Source organism: Podarcis pityusensis (assembly GCF_964106645.2).
Source record: "Podarcis pityusensis genome assembly, chromosome: 4".
Taxonomy (NCBI): domain Eukaryota; kingdom Metazoa; phylum Chordata; class Lepidosauria; order Squamata; family Lacertidae; genus Podarcis; species Podarcis pityusensis.
The window spans coordinates 22,032,181-22,056,794 of record NC_138027.1 but is presented as its reverse complement, the minus strand read 5'-3'; the positions used below and the strand labels follow the sequence as shown (position 1 = coordinate 22,056,794).

Sequence of the window (24,614 nt, the reverse complement as noted above, 5' to 3'; positions counted from 1 at the left end):
AGCTATGAAAGCTGACATTGGTGTACAGAAGCCTTTTCTTAAGAAGAGACAACAAAAGCAGAGGCGGGGGGTTGAGCAGGAAGGACATCTGTGCGTTTCCGAGATTGTGTTGTTCATATGCTGCAGCTAAGCTCTTTAAAGCAGAGTGCTCTAAATGAAGTGGATCTGTCGGCTGATTGCGTTTTGCTGAAACCTTTAACAGGGGCTTCAAAACATGGGAAGCAGCGACTCTTCGTTCATCTAGCCCATTTATTATCTACACTGATCCTTGTCTGCACTCTACAATACATTTAAAGCAGTATCATCCCGTTTTAAAAAGTCATGGATTCTATCAAAAGAATCCTGGGATGTGTAGTTTGTTAAGGGTGCTGAGAGTTGTTGGGAGGCTCCTAATAATAATAATAATAATAATAATAATAATAATAATAAATTATTTGTACCCTGCCCATCTGGCTGGGTTTCCCCAGCCACTCTGGGCAGCTTCCAACAAAGATCAAAAATACATTAAAATGTCACACATTAAAAACTTCCCTAAACAGGGCTGCTTTCAGATATCTTCTAAATGTCAGGTAGTTGTTTATCTCTTTGACATCTGATGGAAGGGTGTTCCACAGGGAGGGCGCCACTACCGAGAAGGCCCTCTGCCTGGTTTCCTGTAGCTTTGCTTCTCTCAATGAGGGAACCTAGAGCCTTCACTGAGCTAGAATTCCCAGAATTCTCTGGGAAGAGGGATTGATTGTTAAAACACACTCAGAATTGTAGCTCCTCACAACTTTCAAGACCCTCAGTAAACTCAAATTCCCAGGGTTCTTTGGGGGGGGGTAGCCATGATTCCTTAAAGGGGTTATGATACAGCTTTAGAGATATATTGCAGATGAGGCCTAGGTTCTCAGGCAGAGGCCTTTGCCATCACCTGACCCTTTCTTAATTGAAGATGCCAGGGATTAAGCCTGATGCACATGCACAGTTTGAGACTGCTTGGGAAACATCCGGGAGAGGATGAGCATTAGAGAGGGTGAAAGGCAGAGGCCTTCAGTCCTGGCAACTGCTTTATAGGGCCACGGCCTGCTGGGAAGTGTTGCTGAGTTGCATGCTGTTTCCTTGAATACAGAGTCAACTTCACTGACAACCGAGCCCTGTGTCTTTCATGTTGACCCGTGTCTGACTCCAAGCCCTGACAGGAGTGTTTTCTGCCTGAAACCCCAGAAAGTGGCTTCTAGTCAGTGTAGACAATGCCAGTGGTCAGACTTTCTATGTTCCTATAACCGCTTGCAGACTTATTTAACAGCAGTTTTGATCACTTAAGAAAGGCAAAAGTTGGGAGTTGGGCTCTGTAAACAGGGCTTGATGGGGGCGGTCTGCTTCTTCTGCCCAGTTCACATAGCAAGAATTTGGGGAAGTGGCAGAGACACAGGCCAGCTGCTAAACTGAGGACGGCAGGACAGGTCTTTGTTTCACTGCTGAGATACCCTTGTAAGTTCTACCCAAATGCAGCCATGTGTCCGGCAGTCAAGTATAAACAGAATTCATGGTTGGTTTGGGGGTTTTTTTTAAGAGAGAGCCAGCATCCACATTCTTTGCCTGGAAAAGTACCCGTGAGAGATGAATCTCGTCAACAAAATGCCCTAAAGCTCCTGCTCCGTCCAGGTCTTTGATGCCATTTTGTAACAGAATATTAATTCCCTGCTTTGGTGAAGGTAGCTGCAACAGCCCAGTCATTGCCTGATGGATCAGTTCCTGCTGTGGCAGCCTTTGCCTCTGGCAACATCCATGTTCCTGGCGATTCTGTAATATGTTTTGTACATTGGTGCATTCCTTGTAAAACATCCGGCATAGAGTGCTGTGTGATTGTAAAGGTCTTTACAGATTAAAAAGCTGTGTAACTGGTGATTAGTAGCAGCCGGAGTAGCAAATGAAGTAGTGAGCTGGTGAGGGTTGTGTGTGTTTACATCTTGGTCTCCTAGGTGCCAGAGGTGGAGTTGGTGCTGGCTTGGCAGCAGCTTTGCTCCAGCCGCCTTCCCTGAAGAAGGAGGTCCCTGTGTGATGGGGCAGGGGCCAGAGGAGAATCTGAGGCAGGGGGGCATACTTGGAAGGGAGGTAATGGGAGGCAGTCCTGAGAGTTTGCCTGAGCCTCCTTTGGAGGGTAGAATTCCACCCCCCTAAACTGCTGCAGTCCTCCCTGGGATCAGACATTTCTAAGAATTTGTAATCTGTAACCTCTACCATGGTGGGTCCTCCAGGTCTAACTCCCTGAGCTCCTTCTCCTCCGAGTCTGACCACTCACATGATGTTTCAGTGGGAACTCATGACAATCGCCTTCATTTGGGGTTCCCTTACTTCCTGTTTCCATAATAGGATTCATCGTATTCATGAAATTTGTCCTGTGTATATCAAAATTACACCGTTTGCTGATACCACTCTCTTGTACATGGGTGGTTCCAGGGAGCAGGTGGTGCTGTGGTCTAAACCACTGAGCCTCTTGGGCTTGCTGATCAGAAGGTCGGCAGTTCGAATCCGTGCGACGGGGTGAGCTCCCGTTGCTCTGTCCCAGCTCCTGCCAGCCTAGCAGTTTGAAAGCATACCAGTGCAAGTAGATAAATAGGTACCGCTGCGGCGGAAAGGTAAAAGGCGTTTCCATGCACTCTGGTTTCTGTCACGGTGTCCCATTGCACCAGAAGTGGTTTAGTCATGACCCGGAAAGCTGTCTGCGGACAAAAGCCAGCTCCCTCGGGCTGAAAGCAAGATGAGCGTCACACCCCATAGCCACCTTTGACTGGACTTAACTGTCCAGGGATCCTTTACCTTTTTCATTTTTATTTTTACATGGGTGGTTCTGTTTTGGCTGCATAAGCGACAACCCTAAATATTTGAAGAAGAGGAAATGAGATTATAGTAATTATTATTAATCGGAACTTCAACGAACAGTTGGATACATCCTTTGATTCATATTGTGATGTGCACATCCCCACCTGAAATTATGTGTGACTGTAAGTCAACTGTAAGCAGATACTCTTTAGGAAACCATCTTAGCCCATCCTTTAAAATATATTTGCTCTGCTTAAAAAAATGATAATCCCAGGCCTTCTTCATTTTGCAAGTAATTTATTACCCTTTTAAAAATCCTTCTGTTGCATCTTGCATTGAATTTGCATTCATAATTAAGAAAATCACGTAATAAAAACTGGGGAATGGATCGTATTTCCCAAAAGGTTAAAAAAAACACCATGTACATAATGTCTAAAATTCCACTTGATTTTTCTGCAGTTCAGGTTTTTAACCAGACCTCCAACCATGAAGGCAAATGAGCACTTTGAAAGTTTATTGCGGTTTATCGCATTACTGTGAAGTGGAGAAGTGCAATTATTCTCCTGTCACAGACAGAAAACACCGTGGCTAAACACCTTTCGAGAACTCTGTAGAAAGGTAGGGTATTATAGCTAGGGTTGTGTAGGTGGTGATTATGATACAACCAGAAAACATAATAAAAAGGGAGAATGCAGCATTAAAGAAAAATCCGCTTTAAACCAGTGGTTTTAAAGCTTCCTTTCTCAAAGAAAACCTTTGCACATTGATTTATCTGCTGAGGAATCTGTCTGCCTGTGGGTGTTTGTGTAGGAACCTTCCTGGGGCTTGTCCAAGAGGTGTAGAGTTCAGGGGGCTACTTACACATCACACACACACACACACACACACACACACACACACACGAAATGCACCAGCAAAAACAGGTCAAAAGATATGGCAAATGTTAGCATATAATTTGCATATGCAACTTTATGTGTATAGTTGCGAGTTCAGAAATAATTTCTAGAGTTTAAATAGAAATGCAGTACATTTCATCATAGTGGGAAAGACTTTGACCAGGTAACCTGTGGTCTGATGCTCGATGGGAAATTCCAAGGCCTCTGTTTTCCTTTGTTATGGTTCTTTATCCCTGTAGTGGACTTGGACCAGCCAACCCTTCAGATAAGAGAACTGTCCTCTATAAAGTAGGATACATGACCACTCTGGGCACAGTCCGTTTAAATGGGGTGCTGGCCAGGACTGTTCAGGTTGATCACTGCTCTGTGATCAACCAGACTATGCTGGCTCTAGGATTTTGAGAACCCTCAGCCAAGATACGCTTGGTCTATCCCCTTACCTGAGACAGGTGTGGCATGCAACCTGAGATTTCTCTCAGGCTGCCTTCGATGTTCTTGGTGCTCCAGGAAAAGGAACAATGGTGGAACTACAGTGGTACCTTGGGTTACATACGCTTCAGGTACATACACTTCAGGTTACAGACTCCGCTAACCCAGAAATAGTGCTTCAGGTTAAGAACTTTGCTTCAGGATGAGAACAGAAATCATGCTCCGGGGGCCCAGCAGCAGCGGGAGACCCCATTAGCTAAAGTAGTGCTTCAGGTTAAGAACAGTTTCAGGTTAAGTACGGACCTCCGGAACGAATTAAGTACTTAACCCAAGGTACCATTGTATTTGATCAGGGGGGTATTTTTCAGTCTTGGGTAATGACTAAAATAGTGAGATTTCTGGTCACAGAATGCAGGTATCTTTAAGTTCCAAATTCAGATTCCTACCTAGAAATACTCAAATGATTGTAGCTATTGCTATGTGGAGCTAACACAATAAGTTGGTCATGATAAATACAATTGTGATCCTCATTTTCTTTCTGCACATCAGAGACTTGGGATTCCCCCGCTCCCAGGACGCTATAGTAATTTCTTTGCCTAGGATAGCTCAGTTGGTAGAGCATGAGACTCTTAATTTCAGGGTTGTGAGTTTGAGCCCCACATTGGGCATTGCCAGGGGTTAGGCTAGATGGCCCTTGTAGTCCCTTCCAACTCTACATTTCTATGATTCTACTGTCAAATTGTTCTGTCTTAAAGGTAAAGGGACCCCTGACCATTAGGTCCAGTTGTGACCGACTCTGGGGTTGTGGCGCTCATCTCGCTTTATTGGCCAAGGGAGCTTCCGGGTCATGTGGCCAGCATGAATAAGCCGCTTCTGGTGAACCAGAGCAGCGCACAGAAAGGCCGTTTACCTTCCCGCTGGAGCGGTACCTATTTATCTACTTGCACTTTGACATGCTTTCGAACTGCTAGGTTGGCAGGAGCAGGGACTGAGCAATGGGAGCTCACCCCGTCACGAGGATTCGAACCGCCGACCTTCTGATCGGCAAGTCCTAGGCTCTGTGGTTTAACCCACAGCGCCACCCACGTCCCTTGTCCTGTCTTACTGTCGGTTAAATAAGCAGCAGCCTCCTGATTTATGTGTTCCTGATAAAACAAATGCTTGTGTTGCAGCTCACTAGCAATTGCATACGTGCTGCTTCCCCCAAGGAAATAACCTATTTGCTTGGAAAATGCAAAGAGGCAGACCTGCAAAATGGCCTTTTCTTAAGCTGCCTGGTTAGGTGTGACTGTTGTATTCATGGCTTCCGGATGGTGTCTCTAGAGATGCACAAACTGCCTGCATGCCTGCTTTGTTGTGGGAGCATTGCTTCAACTCAGGCTCAGCTTCTGTCAAGCTCTAAACAGATTTCAGTGACGTGAGCCTACGGAAAAAGTCGGGGTCCCATTTTGCAAACTACCAAAGTAGATGTGACAGATGAAGCTACGTTTTGTAGAGCTAAGCATCCTTAGGGACGAGGCTCTAATTTTTTGTTTGTAAAAAGGTGTTTTCGAGAGGAATTGAACCCTGATCCCTCCTTGCCTTTCATTCTCCACTCTGCACCATCACAGGTACTCCCGCCCCCAAACCCTTCTTGCAACCAAGCAAAATCCCCTTCCCAGACAGGATCCCTCTAGATAAGTATCTGCCTTGTATGCACAACCACTAGATCACTTAGGAGCATGGGAAGCTGTCTCACAGCAGGCCAAACCGTTTGTCTGTCTAGCCTAGTTTTGTCTGTTCTTGCAAGAAGTGCCTCTCCAGGGTCCATGGCAGAGAAAGGTCTTTTTCATCCTCTGTTCCCTGCTTGAGACAAAAGCTTCCAACTTTGTGATTTTGTAATTCTGTACCAGTCTATCCCGGGGGCTTCTCAAGGCTCCTTACAGGGCTTTTCAGCAACTAGTTTCCACTGATGCAAAAGGCTCAGCGAGTGGCGAATGTGGCCTCACAATGAGAGCACACTTCAGCCCAGCATGTGGGTCCCTGTATTCTCTCTCCCCTTTTTAAAAATAAAAATTAGACAGGCTATTCTGTTAAGACACTTGCCCTAGTTTATTTCTTTTGTCTCTGGCTTCTTTATATTCCCACATTTTTCTCAAAGACTCATCCTGCAAATCTTGCATACTGCTGTTGGTTCTTCCATATATATGTATATATATATATATATATATACACACTGTATATATTTATATATGTATGTATATGTATGTATGTATTGCAAGGCTTCTGGAAAGGTATGTGTGATGGGATGATGAGCTGCTTGTGCGTAAAATCGTATCTCCTCAGAGTTTGTTCAAGTCCACAAACCTCTGTCTGTGACGGAGCCCCTCAGACATGGCTCCTCTAGTCACTAGCAGATTCCGACAGTGGCTGCTTTCGGAATCGCTTCCAACATAAAAGCTCCTTAACGGAAAAACGTCTTCTGGACTCACGGCGTGACAGTTTCCGGCGAGGAGTGGGTCTCCCTATGGGAGGTCCAGAAACCTCCCCACTGTTCTCGCTGGACGTGTCCCTGAGCCCTCCCTCTTGCTCGCTTTCCCTCAGAGACCCACCTCTCCCCCTGCTGGTTCCTGCTTCCGCTGCTGGGTCTCTCCCAACCTCCGTGAGCCCTTCCACCACCTGTCCCTCCGATGGCAGTTCCCTGACATCCACCTCCCCTCCAGGGCCCCCGTCACCCCCTCCCGTTCCCTCTCCTCTGGGCGGTGAGGAGGTAAAACCCCGAAAGGAATCCTCTTCATCTTCAGACGTCTCGAACATTTCCCTCCATCGGTTGCCGTTCCGGGTCTCTGAATCCTCCTCCTCCTCGGAATCTGTGAACCCCTCCAACTCCTCTTCCTCATCTGTGGTTGCAAAGTATTCCCTCCGGAACCTCGCTACAGACTGAGGTTTACGTGGGAACCTCTGATGAAAAGTTTCTATTAAGACCTCGTCATTGACATCCTCTGCCATGACCCAGGTGTTTTCCGACTCCGGTTCCCCTTCCCACATTACCAAATACTCCACTTGATCTCCCTTCCACCTGGAATCTAGGATCTCCGCCACATGGCTGCTGTGTTCCCTTTCCTCCATTGCTGGTCCCCGGGTGAACCTCCCTTCTCTGTCCCCTTTATACGGTGACAGCAACGACCTGTGGAAAACTGGGTGCAGCTTCATGTGGTTCGGTAACCGGAGTCTGAAAGCCACTGGGTTGACCTGTTGCGTGACTTCAAATGGGCCCAATCTTTTGGGTCTTAACTTCTTACAACCCCCTTTGAATGGTAACCCTTGGGTTGACAGCCACACCTGGTCCCCCACCCTAATGGTTTCACCTTCCCTTCTGTTTTTGTCTGCCTGCCTCTTATACTCCTCCTTGGCCCTGTCTAAGTTGAGTTGCAGCTGACGATGGATCGCTTCCATTTCTTCTACGAACTGTTCGGCAGCCGGGACGCTCCATCTCTCCCCTTCCCCCCCTGGGAAAGCCCTGGGATGGCACCCGTAATTAGCCAAAAAGGGGCTCATCCCTGTGGACACGTTCTCCGCATTGTTGTAGGCAAATTCCGCCAACGCCAGCTTCTCCACCCAATCATTCTCTCTGTCATTGACATAACACCTCAGATATTGCTGGAGGATGCCATTGGCTCTTTCCGCCTGCCCGTTGGTTTCAGGATGCCGGGCAGTCGAAAAATTGACCTCTACATGCAGTAAGCTCATGAGCTTCCTCCAGAACCTGGAAGTAAATTGTTTCCCTCGGTCTGAAACCACCCTCAAGGGGGCGCCATGCAACCTAAAAACATTTTCTACAAACAATTTCGCTGTTTCTTCTGCCGTGACAGCATGTGAGCAGGCTATAAAGTGGCCCATTTTGGTTAACAGGTCTGCCACAACCATGATGGCTGTTTTCCCTCTGGACTTTGGCAGATCAGTCATGAAATCTATTGACACTGCTTCCCATGGTCTTTCAGGTGTGGGTAGCGGTTCTAATAACCCCGCCGGCGCCCGCCTCTCCCCTTTGGCTCGCTGGCATTGGTCACAACCTCTCACATACTCCCGTACATCTTCCCTGACCTTGGGCCACCAAAATTCCCTGGTAACCAACCACATAGTTTTGTGTTGCCCAAAATGCCCCGCTGTGGGGCTATCGTGCAGCTGCTTGAGTACCTTCCCCCTCAGCTCTCCTTCAGGTATATACAGCGCTCCCTTGTAATACAACGCCCCGTTTCTCTCCTCAAAACCTCCGGGTTTGTCTCCCTCCCTCCTGAGACCCCTGAGTTTGTCCTGGGTGTATTCATCATTCTCCGTTCCCTCTACCAGTTCTCTTTGTCCCACCAATGCCGCCCCACACACCCAGCGGTCCTCTGGAATGACATGTCTCTCTTCGGGTGCTCCCTCCCCCTCCAAATATTCAGGTTTGCGTGAGAGAGCGTCCGCCCTAATGTTCTCTGGGCCTGGCACGTAACAAATCTCAAAGTTAAATTTGGAGAACTCCTGGGCCCATCTCACTTGCCGTTGGTTGAGCACTCGTGCCGTCCTCCAATACTCTAGGTTCTTGTGGTCAGTGCACACTTGCACCTTATGTTGTGCGCCAATTAGCAGGTGCCTCCATCTCCGGAACGCCTCATGAATGGCGAGTAGTTCTCGGTCATACACCGTGTAGTTCCTCTCGGATTTGTTCAGCTTTCGCGAAAAAAAGGCACACGGTCTCCACTCTGACTCCTCCTTCCCTGGCTGCAGAAGCACCGCCCCAATTGCTCTGTCTGATGCGTCAGTTTCCACTCTCATCGGTTTTTGTAAATCCACATGCAGGAGTTGTTCTTCCGAGGCGAAGGCCCTTTTTAGTTCCTCAAATGCTCGCTCCGCCTCCTCAGTCCAAACGAACTTCTTCTTACTGCTGAGACAGTCCGTAATGGGCGCCGTCAGGTGGGCAAAGTTTCGGATGAACTTACGATAGAAGTTCCCAAATCCTAGGAACCTCTGCACATCCTTCCTTGTTTTGGGTGTTTTCCATTCCAGCACCGCCTGGACCTTGCCGGGATCCATGGCCAATCCCTTGTCTGACAGGCGATACCCCAGGAATTCCACCTCCTTGGTATGAAACTGACACTTCTCCAGTTTCACCCACAGCTGGTTGGCTTGCAGCCTGCTCAACACTTCTCTGACGTCTCTCACGTGCTGCTCCTCATTCTCAGAATACACCAACACGTCGTCTAAGAAGGCCACACAATTCTTGTAAAGCAAAGGCCCCAGGACGTGGTTCATAAACGATTGAAAGCACGCGGAGCCTGCTTGTAGGCCGAAGGGCATAACGAGATATTCAAATGCCCCTAAAGGGGTGAACATGGTGGTTTTCCATTCATCCCCCTTCCTTATTCGTATCAGGTTGTACGCCCCCCCTTAGGTCCAGCTTTGTGAAAATCTTTCCCTTCCGCACCCTTGTCAAAATGTCGTCAATCCTGGGCATAGGGAAGGCTACTGGTTCTGACACTGCGTTCAAGGCCCTGAAGTCACACACCAGCCTCGGCTTGTCCGTGTTTTTTTTATCCACAAAAAACACTGGGCTGCCCCCCACCGCCCTGGACTCTCTGATGAACCCTCTCTTCAGGTTCTTGTCAATGAACTCCCTTAGCTCCTGCATCTCTCTGTCTGACATGGCGTACAGCTTGCCTACAGGGAGCTGTGCCCCAGGGAGTAAATTGATTTGACAGTCAAAGGGTCTATGCGGGGGTAGTTGGTCAGCTTCCCTTTCGCTGAAGACGTCGCGGAGATCTGCGTATTGTCGTGGTACCTTTACGTTCTCCGTTACTTCAGTCCCTGCTAGGGTGGCTTGGGCCCCTGCCAAACCCTTTCCCTCTTTGCAGTGTTCTAAGCAATGTGCTGAACCAAAAGAAACCACTCTCTGATGCCAGCCCACCAGCGGATCATGTAACGCTAGCCAGCTCATCCCCAATATAATGGGAGCTCCTCCCAAGGTGGCCACATTAAACGCTATCAGTTCGGTGTGCCTTGCCACCTTCATTATCATTGGGACGGTCTGCAAGCTGACTTCTCCTCCCAACAGCTCCCTGCCATCGATCGTGGTCACCTGCAGGGGGTTGCTTAAAGGGATCGTCTGTATCTGGTGTTCAGCTGCAAACTCTTTGCTCATGAAATTGCAGGAGCTGCCTGAGTCCAACAGCGCCTTTATCTTTAGAGGGTGTCTGTTTGGCAGCTCTAGCGCCACTTCTATCACTAGGGCGGGTTTAGGAGGTTCTGGCGTGGGCACTTTCACTGCTCTTTGGCCTGGCTGCTGTGCCCCGACGGTGGCAGCCAGGCGTTGGCTTTTACTTGCTCCGGTATTTCTTCCTCTCTTCCCTCCACAGCTCCCACCATCCCTTGCCATTCCTTCCTCTGGGGGCAGACTCTGGCAAAGTGACCTGGCTGTTGGCAGAGATAGCATTTCCGGGCGCCTTTTCCCTCCTTTCCCCCCTCACTGGGCTTTGAAACTCCGCGCGCGCGCGTTGTTCCGATTTCCATCGGCTCTGCCGGCGGGAAAGTTGGCTCTGGAATGTCTGGAATGCGGAACTCCTTCCAACGTTCCCCCTTCCCTTCCCGCCTCTCCAATGCTCTCGCCTCCTGGCGCGCTCCTATGGTCAGCACAGATTTGGTCAGCTGGTCCATAGAATCCGCCCTGGGGCCCCGGGAAAGTTCGTCTTTCACAGCCGAAGAAAGCCCTTCTTCAAATAGCATTTGAATGGGTTCCGCCGATAAGTCCCACCCCAATCTGTGAACCAGCATGGTGAACTCAGTCCAGTACTCACGGACAGATCGGCTCCCCTGTTTGTAAGCCATTAACTGTCTGCGCACCACTCCCTGCTCAATATCGCTGGAAAACATCAGATCCATGGCGCGAAAGAACTTCATCGTGTCCTTTAGGACGTCACTATTCGCTGCCATCAGGGGTCTAACCCAGTCTCTCGCCCCCTTTTCAAGATGCCCAATCACGAAAGCCACTCGTGATTCCTCGTCAGGGAATTCATCAAACTGCAGATTGAGGGCATATTGCATCTCTGTCCGAAAGGCATGATAGTCTTTGGGCTCCCCCCCAAACTTCTGCACCAATCCTGGTACCTTTCTGGCGAGCTGGGTGGCTTTCCCCTTTTTGTCTGCATCCTGAGCCCTCCTCTCCTCAAGCCTCGCCGTCTGCAGCGCTAGCTGGACCTCCAACACCCGGTACCTTTCCTCCAGGCTTGGACTCGCCCCTGCTCCTGCTTCTCCGGTTCCGGCTGGGTTGCTCATGATGCCTTCTCCTGCACAAGCTGCTTTCAAAGACTGTCGGAATGCTGTGATGGGATGATGAGCTGCTTGTGCGTAAAATCGTATCCCCTCAGAGTTTGTTCAAGTCCACAAACCTCTGTCTGTGACGGAGCCCCTCAGACATGGCTCCTCTAGTCACTAGCAGATTCCGACAGTGGCTGCTTTCGGAATCGCTTCCAACATAAAAGCTCCTTAACGGAAACACGTCTTCTGGACTCACGGCGTGACAGTTTCCGGCGAGGAGTGGGTCTCCCTATGGGAGGTCCAGAAACCTCCCCACTGTTCTCGCTGGACGTGTCCCTGAGCCCTCCCTCTTGCTCGCTTTCCCTCAGAGACCCACCTCTCCCCCTGCTGGTTCCTGCTTCCGCTGCTGGGTCTCTCCCAACCTCCGTGAGCCCTTCCACCACCTGTCCCTCCGATGGCAGTTCCCTGACAGTATGGTTTCAGCTTTCATTCTGATTCTTCAAAAGGAACCCCACACTGTAAAATTCCTCAGCTCATCAGCCTCACACACAAAAACATACCTGCCTCCATCTTCCTATGGCGATGCCTATTTCTAAGTGAGCTTCTCTCTTAAAGCCAAAGCTAAAACTACAGGCAGCCAGTGAGGAGGGTGGCACAGACTAGTATCTGTGTAATGAAAGAGTTGGGTATCTTCACCCAAAGAGACAAAAATATAATGTGTCTATTTATATATTTCATAAAATGTTGATTGTAAAACCCCCCTCAAAGAACCATCGTTTTTAAAGCAGTTTTGAAGGGCTCTGCTTTGATGGATACCTGCATGTTCAATGAGACACAGATACTTGTTCTTTGTAGGAAGCATACAAAGAACCAACACATAGGGGCTGAGGTCTCTTTGTCCTCCCATAAAATAATTGAGGGGGCCACCCCCGTCCCCCATTAATGGACATTGTCATTCAAATGATGTGAGGGTGCCGCATCATGTGACCGATTATGCAGGGTGAGGTTTATCTGTCGTCCCCCCCCCCCAATATTTTATTCAAGTTGGCACTCTAGTAGAAGGATTCTCATTGGGTGTTTTGTACTATTATAAAAAAAAATCCTGAAAATTGCAGAGTGACTTTTTTTTTAATGCAAAGTTGCAGAATTACATTTCTGTTGACTTTGCCACATCATTTTTCATTTTTTGCCGCAGGGTAATCACAGCCACAGCAAAATCCAGAAAATGCTACTTCTGCTTAAATTGTGTCTCCATGGGGGAATCACTGTCCATCTTTCAAACGCCTTCAATTGTCCATTTACTGCAAGGCGAGAATGATTAGGAGCAGTATGCTTCTGAATTCCAGCTGCTGGAAACCTCAGGAGGAGAGGGAGGAGAGAGTGTTGTTGCAAATTTAAAGTCTTGCTTGTGTGATCCTCCCCGTAGGCATCTAGTTGGTTACTGTGATAACAGGATGCCAGGACTAGATGGGCCACTGGGCTGATCCAGCAGGGCCCTTATGTTCTTACTGCCTGTTATCAGGCTCAGCCCTTCTGTACTTTCGCTAATCAATACAAGTACTTGTCAGATTGTAGTGAAATCCTATACACTTCTGCCAGAAGTAAACCCCATTGAAGTCAGTGAATCAGATGGATGTCTCCTTCCCAAGGTACATAACCAGAGCAACTATTTCCAGATTAATTGGTCAGCGTTTTCTCGACTTCCTGTCTTGTTTCTGTCGTGTATCTCCTTTTTTAATCTCATCATTACTACAGGTCAGTGGATCGTGCTGTGGAATTGCTTTAACACAGCAGTGGCTAATCTGTTGCCCTCCTGATGTTGTGGGACTCCAACTCCCAACATCCCAAACCTCCCTGGCCATTAATCAGGCATGTTGGGAGTTGTGGTCCACCAACACCTGATGTCATGGACTGGCCAGATGCAGAGGAGTGGTGGGAGGCATCAAACTGGGGAACCCCCAGGGGAAGGAGGCTCAGACTGGTGATGGAATGACAATGAATGGTCTGATGAAGAAGAAGGAGCAGACTGGGAGGAAGGAGGTGTTGGAAGCTGAAGAGGTGACAGGGTTTAGTGAGCAGGGAGAGTCTGTGGCAGAGAGAAGCCCAGAAGCAGAGGCAGAAGAGGAGAGGGAACAGGAGACAGAAATTAGGCTGCTGAAGAATCCAGGGAGTCTCCCCCTCCTCCTGCGACCAGCCTCTGTCTCCCCTGGTATCCCAGAACACGCAGAGAAATTACGAGGGTGGAGCAGGGCAGAGGCAAGAGGCGAGATGAAGGAGCCTCAGTTCGCCTGGGAAGGAACTGGGAGAGGAGCCTTAGGCAGCAGTGGGGAGGCAGGGTCCCTCAGTCCTTGCAACTGCCTCATTGGGCCAAGACCTACTGAGAAGAGTTGTTGTGATCACTAGGCCTGCACTGTTTTGTTTCTTTGAATAAAGAGCTAAGTTCACTGACACCAGGTGTTTTACTGCTGATTTATGCCCGACACCTGGAGGGCCAAAGGTTAGCCACCGCTGTTCTGACACAGAGCTGTTTGTAACATTAGGCGGTGAGATAACAATCTTCTTATTAAATACCACCCACTTTGTGTAGCGTACATATGCTGCAAGGATATTGAATCAAGCTCCATCCTCTGGAGAAGGCTGGGAGTGAGGAGGAAGGGGAAATCCCACAGATATTGAGGAGAGTGCTCTTGTGCTCAGGTCCTGTTTTCAAGTATCCCACAGGAACCTGGTTGGCCATTGTGAGACTAGGATGCTGGACGGAATGGGTCATTGGCCTCATCTAATGGCTCTTATGTTCTTATTTATGTTGAGATATTTTTCCTCACACACATTAATACTCTGCCTCCCCTTCCCCCTGTTTTGCCATTGCCTCTATTGGTGCAGGTTTACAAGGCTCTTTTTGACCAAGGCCTCTACTGAGGTAGGAGAATGCAGGTCTCAGTTGCTAGGCAACCACCGTTGTTTCTAGAGAATAGGAGGGTGGCAAAAGTTGCCTAGCAACCGCCATGCAGTTTTTCTCCCTTTCATCCTAGGCTTGTGTCTGACCATACTATCTTAGTGCTCCATTTTGTGCCTTCAGGGCTGGGACTGAGGGGCAGTTTCCTAGGTTACCTGGCCTCTAATTGATACTTGAACATTTGGGCTGTTGGCATGCTTCTGCCCGTCCGCCCGTCCCCATTTGCCTCTCCTTTATTATATTATATTTGACATTTTAAACCTGTGTTATCCTCATCCTGATTCTTACTGTTCCCTTTTTGCTACATTCTTAATATGAATTATAAAGGGTTTCAGTATCTGTTATCCTGAATTATGCAGGTCAGCATTTATATCTCTTTCTCCCTCCCTTAAATCCTCAAGAAGTTGCAAGTGCACTGGGACTTAAACCCCCCCCCCCCATAATAGTTTTAATTTCTGCAAGAGCTCTACCAGTGGTGGCTACTTAGAACAACAACAAACAAACTTTCAGAGTTATTTTTGGAAGATCAGAGCATGAAATGAACCTGGCTGCAACTGATGCCTGTCAGAAATGAGCAGCAGCTGAGCTGAACTGTGGAGCATTAGAAAGTAGCTGTTGCATTTCAGCAGTATTCAGCTCAGGGATTGACTAAAAAGGGCTAATTTCATCGAGCCTGTGACGTCATTCCCCCTTTGTTACAAGAGTCTATTTTAAGGCTGTGGCAAATTTTGTCAGAAAAGTTTTCTGCATGCAGATGGAGGCTGTGGAATGATAAAACCAGAAGGAGGCACAATTGGTCTTTTGAGCAGTGAAGCAAACTTAAATTGGCAATCACTAGTTTGGCGGTATTGTCCCTCTGGGATGTAAAATGGACTTGGATAATATCTTCAACACAAAAGCCGTAGCCCCGGGGATTTATACTTCCGTTACTATGCCAGGATAAAATGTCCTATATACAGCAGTGTCCTTTTGAGCCCTGAGGGGAGGTTTTAGAACAATACGTCGAATATTTGTATAACTAGCAAAGCCACATTTATGTATCTGTATACCAGCGCTATAGTTTGTCAGATGGAAATTCCAGCCAAAGTATATTCTCGTTGCTTTTGCTTTTGATGCGGTATAATATCCCTTTATATCTGCCCGAGAAAGGAAAGGAATGTTGAGCCCACAGGGTGACATGGGCACTATCTTACAACATTTAGGGCATCTCCCCTGTGGTATGTGCAAGTTATTCTTCGGCATGGGCAGTGCTGAGTGCAAATGCTGTTTTGCCAAGCGCTAACTACAAGTGTGTACATGTGTACCCACAGAGAGGTGGGGGAGCAAGGCGCACAATTCAAAGCACTGATTTGGATCTTTAAAAGCCCTTAACAAGCTTGGGTTGGACATACCTCCAGAGACCTCTTAGTAACACTGGCTGCTAAAAAGCAACTGGGGACATCATTTGGATCGTACCACCTGTTGCAACAAACGTGAAGAGCAGCGATAACACAACTGTGAACTTCCTTTCCTTAGAGGCCTGTTAACAATCAAAGAACGAATTCCTTCTGTAGGATGTTCTTCTTTGTAGTGGCAGCTCCAGGATTTTTGAGGCTTGTTAGGAAGTCATTCTGCAAAGAAACAGAAAAAGGTGTTTGTAGCTTTAAAGAAGTTTTCTTTAATAGTGAGGAGTGACAATCTAGGCTGATTGGTTACAGCTGGGGATGAAAATAAAAGAGGAAGTTGCAGGTTGCACTTGCTTGCAGGAGGAAAGAGTATCCACACGCTGTGGTGGAAAGATGTATGTAAATATTTTGTATATAGTCGCTTGTGAACCAGCCAAGAAATAAAGTAGCTCTTGACTGAGTATTTTGCACAAGTCTTATAGTCTCTTGTCATCTGCCACCAGGAAGAAACTCTGCTACAAGCTGTTTAAAGCAGTTTTCTAGAGGAGCCACCACACCAGCAGCAAGCGCAATAGAAGTGTGTGGGCGGCAACCTCCAATAGGGCTTGGGCAAGGTGCAGTCTGTCAGGAGTTCAGCCTACACTTGAGTAGGACCCTGGCAGAGACACATGCCCAACTGGCATGTTCTCTTCCTCCTGGTCAATCGTTCGGGAGCTTCAAAAGCTTTCTTCAGCCCAAACATCACAGCGACCGATGCCAACCGACACCGGCACACTTAGGGATCCGCAGAGTCTTCACAGCTTTGCATGACACACCTCAGCAACTCAGCATTTTGGCTAATCTACTTTATTTACATATAAATACACACGGAGCACTGCAACATGGCTCCCTCTCTCTCTAGCATCAGACAGCAAAGAGAAAAAAGAACAAAGGGCAATAGTTCCACTTCCCAGAACACAGTAACACAAACATCCTGTCTCTGTCACTTTCCACTCTGTGGAGTCAAAACATATATCGTCATGTGAAAGACAACAATCCCATGACTGCAATCATGGCACAGGAAGTTTTTGCTGTCTCTGCAATCTGTTCACTCGACCAGTCCGCCAGGCAAATGGAGGGTGTTGCTGTATCTCCTTTCTCTTGTCATTGCTTGCATCTTTAAAGAGGCCTGGTGAGCAGGTCATAAGAGCAAGGGCCAGAGAGAGGCCCTTTCTCATGAATGAGCCTAGCCATATGCTCTGTGGTGCCTACCATTGATGCCAACTTTGCTTTGCCGACGTGGGGATCCAGGGCACAGTCCTTCAATGGCTGCGCTCGTTTCTCTCTGGTCGGGGACAGAGGGTGGCGCTTGGGGGGGAATTGTCATCGCGCCACTCCTTGGTGTGTGGAGTGCCTCAGGGTGCGATTCTCTCCCCGATGCTTTTTAACATCTTTATGCGCCCCCTCGCCCAGCTTGTCCGGAGTTTTGGGCTGGGTTGCCATCAGTATGCTGATGACACCCAACTCTATCTGTTGATGGATGGCCATCCTGACTCGGCCCCAGACACACTGACCAGATGTCTGGAAGCTGTGGCTGGATGGTTACGTGGGAGCCGGTTGAAGTTAAATCCTTCGAAGACAGAGGTCCTCTGGCTGGGGCGGGACGATATGGGATTGAGGGGGCAACTCCCATCTCTTGCGGGGGTGCAATTAGTGCCAGCACCGTCCGTTAAGAGTTTGGGTGTAATCTTCGATACCTCCCTTTCTATGGAGGCGCAGATTACAGCTATAACAAAGGCGGCATTTTTTCATCTCCGCCAAGCTAAGCAGTTGGCCCCTTATCTCTCTCGCCCTGACCTAGCCACTGTGATCCATGCGACGGTTACCTCCAGACTGGATTATTGTAACTCGCTCTACGTGGGGCTGCCCTTGAGACTGACCCAGAAACTCCAGCGGGTGCAGAATGCCGCGGCGAGACTCCTTATGGGGTCTTCGCTGCGAGATCACATTCATCCGGTACTATACCAGCTGCACTGGCTCCCGGTGGAGTACAGGATCAGGTTTAAGGTGCTGGTTTTAACCTTTAAAGCCCTATACGGCCTAGGACCCTCGTACCTACGGGACCGCCTCTCCTGGTATGCCCCACAGAGAAACCTACGGTCTGCAAATAATAACATCCTCAAGGTCCCAGGCCTCAGAGAGGTTAGGCTGGCCTCAACTAGAGCCAGGGCCTTCTCGGCTGCGGCTCCAATCTGGTGGAATGCTCTGTCACAAGAGACTAGGGCCCTGCGGGACTTGACATCTTTCCGCAGGGCCTGCAAGACAGAGTTGTTCCGCCAGGCCTTTGATCAGGGCGCAGCCTGACTCCCTCCTCTGGCAACCTGCACAGAACTTTGCTTAATTGGTTGCCATCAATTTGATTTAATTAATTTTTATAATGAAATATTTTTAGATTGTGTGATTATTTGATTTTTGATTATTTGATTGTTGTTAGCCGCCCTGAGCCCGGCTTCGGCTGGGGAGGGCGGGATATAAATAAAATTTATTATTATTATTATTATTATTCAAGGGCCAGGATTGAGCAGGTGTGGCATAGCTTATTAACCTGAGGAGTTGTGTGCGTTGTTTTGACTGCTGCTACATGTCCCCATGACCCGGAAGCTGTATGTTGGCTCCCTCGGCCAATAAAGCGAGATGAGTGGCGCAACCTCAGAGTCGGCCACGACTGGACCTAATGGTCAGGGGTCCTTTACCTGTCCCCAACCTGCTGAGGAGTGATACGAAAGGTTTCATCTACCTATTTCGAGTCAATTATATATCTTTTATTTTGCATATAAAATAGAATGAATGTCTTTGAGAATGCGGTATTTCATATGTTTCTGCGAATCCCCATTTTTCTTCATTAGGAGTTAAGCACAACTGTAAGAGCATTGGAATCTCAGAGAGCAGTTTCCCCAAATGGGTTTTTACAAATCCATTTCAAAAGCAAGCCATGCTGCGTTGAAATTAAATCCACATGTTTCCTATACAATAATGTTGACCGAAGTGATGGCTTTCATTAAGTATGTGGGTCTTCTTGCTAAAGAGTAGTTTTTCTTTAAACATATTCTTGTATTTCAGGCCTGGAGAATCCTCCATAATACTTTCAAACAGGAATTTCAGGGACCCCTATCAGTCTAGGTCCCCCTCCCCCAGCCATGGAAATTCCTGCTTGGAAGCATCTTTCCCCTCATGCTACACCCAAATTCCATCCATAAGGAAAGAAGGAAGGAAAAGAGGGAACATAGCAATTGTGACTTTGTGTGGTTGTTTGGGGGCCCTACAATAATAGATATAATAATAATATAATATAATAATAATTTATTATTTATACCCCGCCCATCTGGCTGGGCTTCCCCAGCCACTCTGGGCGGCTTCCCAAAAAATATTAAAATACTGTAATACATCAAACATTAAAAGCTTCCCTAAACAGGGCTGCCTTCAGATGTCTTCTAAAAGTATAAGAAAGTGTTTGCTCTTACGTGGAAGGAAGCCCTCACTGGGACTTAACTTCTGAGCATATGTGCTTAGCTGAAAGGGACATAAAAGTGGAGGGGGGTTTAATAAATTGGTCCCCAAATGTATGCTGGGATTAAAGTGAATCCCAGGTCTGAACAGGTTGAAGTCTGTGATTCTGCATTGACTAGCAATAGCTCTCTGGGCTTTGAACCTGAGCTACAGCCCCTGTGAGCCTCGGAAGGGACATGTACCTGGGATGGTGCTGCAGGTATGGCGAGGAGGGGGATTAGGTGTGCATATGGTAGATCTGGAGGAGTAGACAGATGCTTTCCCCAGAGCTATGTGCCAGGCACAGTGCAAAGCAGAAAAGTTACAATGGACACCAACAGTAAAGTAAAACCCCATCGCAAGTAAAACATTGTCTCCAGATGGCTGTGTTTTGTTACAAAGAAATAATTTAAATAAAAGATTTATCTTTCAATCTTTCTCTCTCTTGGGATGCTGACAACTTCACCAATTATCTTTCCTGGGTATGTGAAGGCAGACGAGCTCCTAAAAAATATTTGTGGGCTAGTAACTTTTGTGGACTTATTTCATGCCAGTGTATGTACCTAAAATGATTAGATGGGCATAACAGCTGTATCTGTCTGGGTCTGTACCATGCCTGTACCCCACAGCTACTGAGCTACTGGTAAATTAAGGGTTCAGAAGGGAGGAGAATGGTTGGTGACAGCCATACGGGTTTAGGAGAAGCGCTGGGTTGGGAGTTAGGTTTTGTTATTAAGGAGTAAGTAAATACCCACCTGGGATGTGGGTGGTTCTGTGGGTTAAACCACAGAGCCTAGGGCTTCCCGATCAGAAGGTTGGCGGTTTGAATCCCTGTGACGGGGTGAGCTGCCATTGCTCAGTTCCTGCTCCTGCCAACCTAGCACTTCGAATTGCACGACAAAGTGGCGGGAAGGTAAACGGCGTTTACGTGCACTGCTCTGGTTCGCCAGAAGCGGCTTAGTCATGCTGGCCACATGACCCGGAAGCTGTACGCCGGCTCCCTTGGCCAATAAAGCGAGATGAGCACTGCAACCCCAGAGTCGGTCACGACTGGACCTAATGGTCAGGGGTCCCTTTACCTTTTTAAATACCCACCTACTTCCCTCCACATAGGTTGAATATGGAAAGCCAAGAGGCTGGCAGGGGGAATGGAATGGGGCAGCTGGAATCCTGAACAGGGCACACTCCATACTGCAACATTTTGTTGCAGGCCCCACTTGTCAACAAAATTGACAGTTGTGGCCAAGTGGAGCATAAGTACATCCGCTGCTGGGACAAAGAGAAGCAGAAGGACATAATTGTCATGCTTCGCTCGTAAGCACACTGTTCTGACATTCAGAAAAGAATAGTGGACTAGACAGATCTTGCTCTGGATCCGGCAAGGCAGCCCTTATGTTCTGATGCATCCAGAGGGTCTGATCACGTCAGAGGTGGCGGCACTTGCCTGCATCAGTGCTAAATTTATGGGTTCCGGGCATATTCCAATGTAGCGAAATCCTCTCAAAGAGGCAAACAATACAGAGACTAAACAGCATTAAATGCTTCTTGTTCGTAGAAGGAAGGCGGCTGAGGAAACAGTGGGAGCCTTTTGTAAGAAGCTGAGCGTGGGCAGTTGGTGAAATTTAATAAACCAGGCTATGCTGGGAGCCTGGCTTGAATCCTTGGCTTTGTAATCGCACGAGGTGCCCAAGGCCTGCATTACTTTTCCTGGGGGGGATTAAGTTCTCGCTACACCAGTCAGCGTGAGAGAGATCAAGAGGCAATGAAAACTGTTAAACTCTTGGCCTCAGGAGCCAAAAGTTCCCGGCAGCAAACTTTCAGCAGCAAATACTTTGTGGCTTAGGGCAGGCAGACTCTAATTCCAAATAAGCAAATCGATAGGAAGGAGAAGTAGGGGTGCCTTGTGGCCTGGCATTATCGGACAAGCGATAAGATGGCAAGTTGCGTATTGAAGACATGTGAGGTCAAGTCATTTGTATGTCATCAGATGGGATTTGCCTGCCTTCCAAATTGGCTGGCCACCAGCTCCTCATCTGTTTTGAAAATTAGGGCAAGGTCTAAATTTGTTTTTAGAGAACCAAAGAGCATGTAGTGGTGGTTGCATCTGTCATGTTGGACTCGAGTTTGGGCCATAGTTTATCCTCATCCTCCACAAGTTTTACTAATTTCAATGAGCCTGCTTCGAGTAGGACTTAGTTGGATACAACCCAAACACTTTCCCTCTCCTGGTATCTGAAGAAGAAAGACATCAGCACGTCAGCCGATTTAGATCCCGTTTCCTCTTTCTTGCTCTAATCTACACCGGCTACTGACCCATCTCTTGCTTCGCTCCCATCTGATGGGTGGATGATACACCGGTTTCGATTTGAAAGTTCATTCATACTTGCTGCAGTTCTTACTGCAGAGAAAGGTAACCAGGCAACGGTGTCCCATGTCCTGGTTACCTCCGTATTGCATTATTGCAATGCACTGCACATGAGACTTCCCTCGAGGAGGACTTGGAAGCTCTAACAAGTGCAGAATGCAGCAGAATGCAGCAGCGTGCACTAAGTGTGCTCTCACACTTGCTCGTTCACACTTAGTCATGGTTTAGCTTAGTGTAGTGTACAAATCATGCCAGTATAAGAAGTGTGTTCAAGAAGTGTGTAAGAGCAGAGACATCTATCTATCTCTATATCATCTATCTATCTATCTATCTATCTATCTATCTATCTATCTATCATCTATCTATCATCTATCTATCTATCTATCTATCTATCTATCTATCTATCTTCTATCGTTGTTGTTGTTTAGTCATTTAGTTGTGTCCGACTCTTCATGACCCCATGGACCAGAGCACGCCAGGCACGCCTGTCTTCCACTGCCTCCCGCAGTTTGGTTAAACTCATGCTGGTAGCTTTGAGAACACTGTCCAACCATCTCGTCCTCTGTCGTCCCCTTCTCCTTGTGCCCTCCATCTTTCCCAACATCAGGGTCTTTTCCAGGGAGTCTTCTCTTCTCATGAGGTGGCCAAGGTATTGGACCCTCAGCTTCAATCTTCTATCTTCAGCATCTATCTATCATAGGAGATGCAATAGATAAGCAGGTTCCATTTTAATAAAGGTTTAAAATAGGTGAGCTGCTGTTCAACCCCTGTGGTAGGAGTTTGCAAGCTGTTGAGTCCCTCAGATCTGCCGAATGAAGTGTTAATTGTAATCTGGAAGTTGGCCTACAGCTACAGAATTTGATCCAAATAAAAGGTATCACTTTGCAGGGCTTTTGTTCTTTTGGCTTGTTTCTTTTTTTTAAAAAAAAATCACATTGCATCCCTTATTGTCCATGCCAATGTTATAGCTATCATTATCAAACAATGACTCACTTTCTATATAGCCTCTTTAACAATGATTTCCCCCTCCTTCTCTCTCTCTCTCTCTTTTTTGTCTACATGGCCTGCCAAATGCAATTTCACCTCTGTGCAAGCAGCCTTGTGGTACTTTCCTAGCTCTAAGAAATGCCCCTTTCTCTCCCAGCCGCTCTTCTCTTTGAATTCTCTCTCCCCACCCCACCTCCCCCTGCTCCCCCCCCCTTTGCGTTATTTTGCCCATGCCTTTAGCAGTGGGAGCAGCCTTCAGAATGCAAGCGCCTGCTCCGATGTCTATCTAGGCATCTTTGCATGCTCTGCCACGCATTCCCTCGTCACGAACGCTTGCTCCAGCGTCATGTTTACACTGCAGAGTGGTATTCTTAGTTTCATGCGTATCGCTCACGCTTTTGAGGGAAGGGCTGGGTGTGAAGACACGCTATTCCGAAACCCCCCCCCACCTTTGAAAGAAACATTGGAAAGGATTGTGCGAGATCAGATATCCAGCATCGCCTCCCATAATATAGACACATATAAAAATTTGTATATATAACACGTATTATTGACTGCAGTCCTTAGCGGTGCACAATGGGCAAGCTGGAAATTTGATCTTCATTGGCTTTGCCACCTCCGAGAATAAAGAAAATGGGTAGAAGCAAAAATAGTAATTGGAAATCGCTCCTGTGGAGGAAAGCTGTCATGAGAGGCGGATTGATTTGGCAGTGGCAGAAGTAGCGCTATTGATTGCTAGTCCTTAGTGAATTAAAAAGAAGACCAGGAGCCTTAATGCACCTCCCTCTCTTTCCTTTTGTGTCTGTGGGTGGGTGGGGGACGAGACAAAGAAGTGGCGACTTAGATTGCACTGCTGGGATAAAGACTTACAAAGAGGCAGGGAGATGCTTTCTGGCTCCTTCAGTGGGTGACCTCGGCAAGGCGGAGTCAGAACAGAAGCCTTCGAGACTGCAAAAGGATTATTATCATAATTATTATTGCTATTATTATTAAAAGTGGGATAGAAATTACTTTCTGGAAGGCTTCTACAATGGCATTTGAGGAGGCGGAACTAGGGCAAAACCCTCTTGCAAAATGTGGATGTATACTTGATACTCTTTATTTTAAATTATTTCATTCCATGACATCTTCATAACACACTTTACAGCACATTTCGAATTATAGCTATTTTCAATTCTGTGTGTATGTATCTAAATAGCTTTTCCTTATTCCTCACCCTGTGACTTCCCTCCACCACCTAACAGCTTCTTCTGTTTCACACTCTGTTTCTATTGTGTTGTGAATATTGTTTTTAATTTCCCCCATAAACCATCTAGCCATATTTTGCCTTTACAAAATTTGGTTGATGCATATCAATCAATTTGTTTTGGAACAATGTTTTTCCATGTATTCTTCTACACATATTGCCACTATAATATCCACTGTTGGAGACAGCAATGCTTCTAAATACCAGTTGCTACTACACACAGTTCCTACTTGCAGGTTTCCCATAGGCATCTGGTTGGCTGCTGTGAGAAGAAAATGCTGGACTTAGATGGACCATTGGCCTGATCCAGCAGGTTCCTGTGTACAGTGGTACCTTGGGTTACAGACGCTTCAGGTTACAGACGCTTCAGGTTACAGATGCTTCAGGTTACAGACTCCGCTAACCCAGAAATAGTACCTTGGGTTAAGAACTTTGCTTCAGGATGAGAACAGAAATCGCATGGTGGCAGCGGGAGGCCCCGTTAGCTAAAGTGGTACCTCAGGCTAAGAACAGTTTCAGGTTAAGAACGGACCTGCAGAACGAATTAAGTTCTTAACCCGAGGTACCACTGTACTTAAATGGGGCATTTTGAGTGCTGGTTCTCAGCCATGGCCAATGCTAGGTTGTGTCCCTTCTGCGGGGGGGGGGGGGGCATTTACCATATTTTTCGTCTATAAGACGCCCCCATGTATAAGACGACCCCTATTTTTTGAGCCCAAAATTAAGAAATAAATATTTTAAACATTCC

At 47.4% G+C, this 24,614-nt stretch overlaps 1 protein-coding gene across 4 annotated transcripts in view; it reads left to right on the top strand.

Moving 5' to 3' along the window:
- The window catches only part of ALKBH8 (alkB homolog 8, tRNA methyltransferase), a 229,924-nt gene that overhangs the window by 187,900 nt on the left and 17,410 nt on the right, over positions 1-24,614 (top strand). The gene's annotated exons all lie outside the window — the stretch shown is intronic.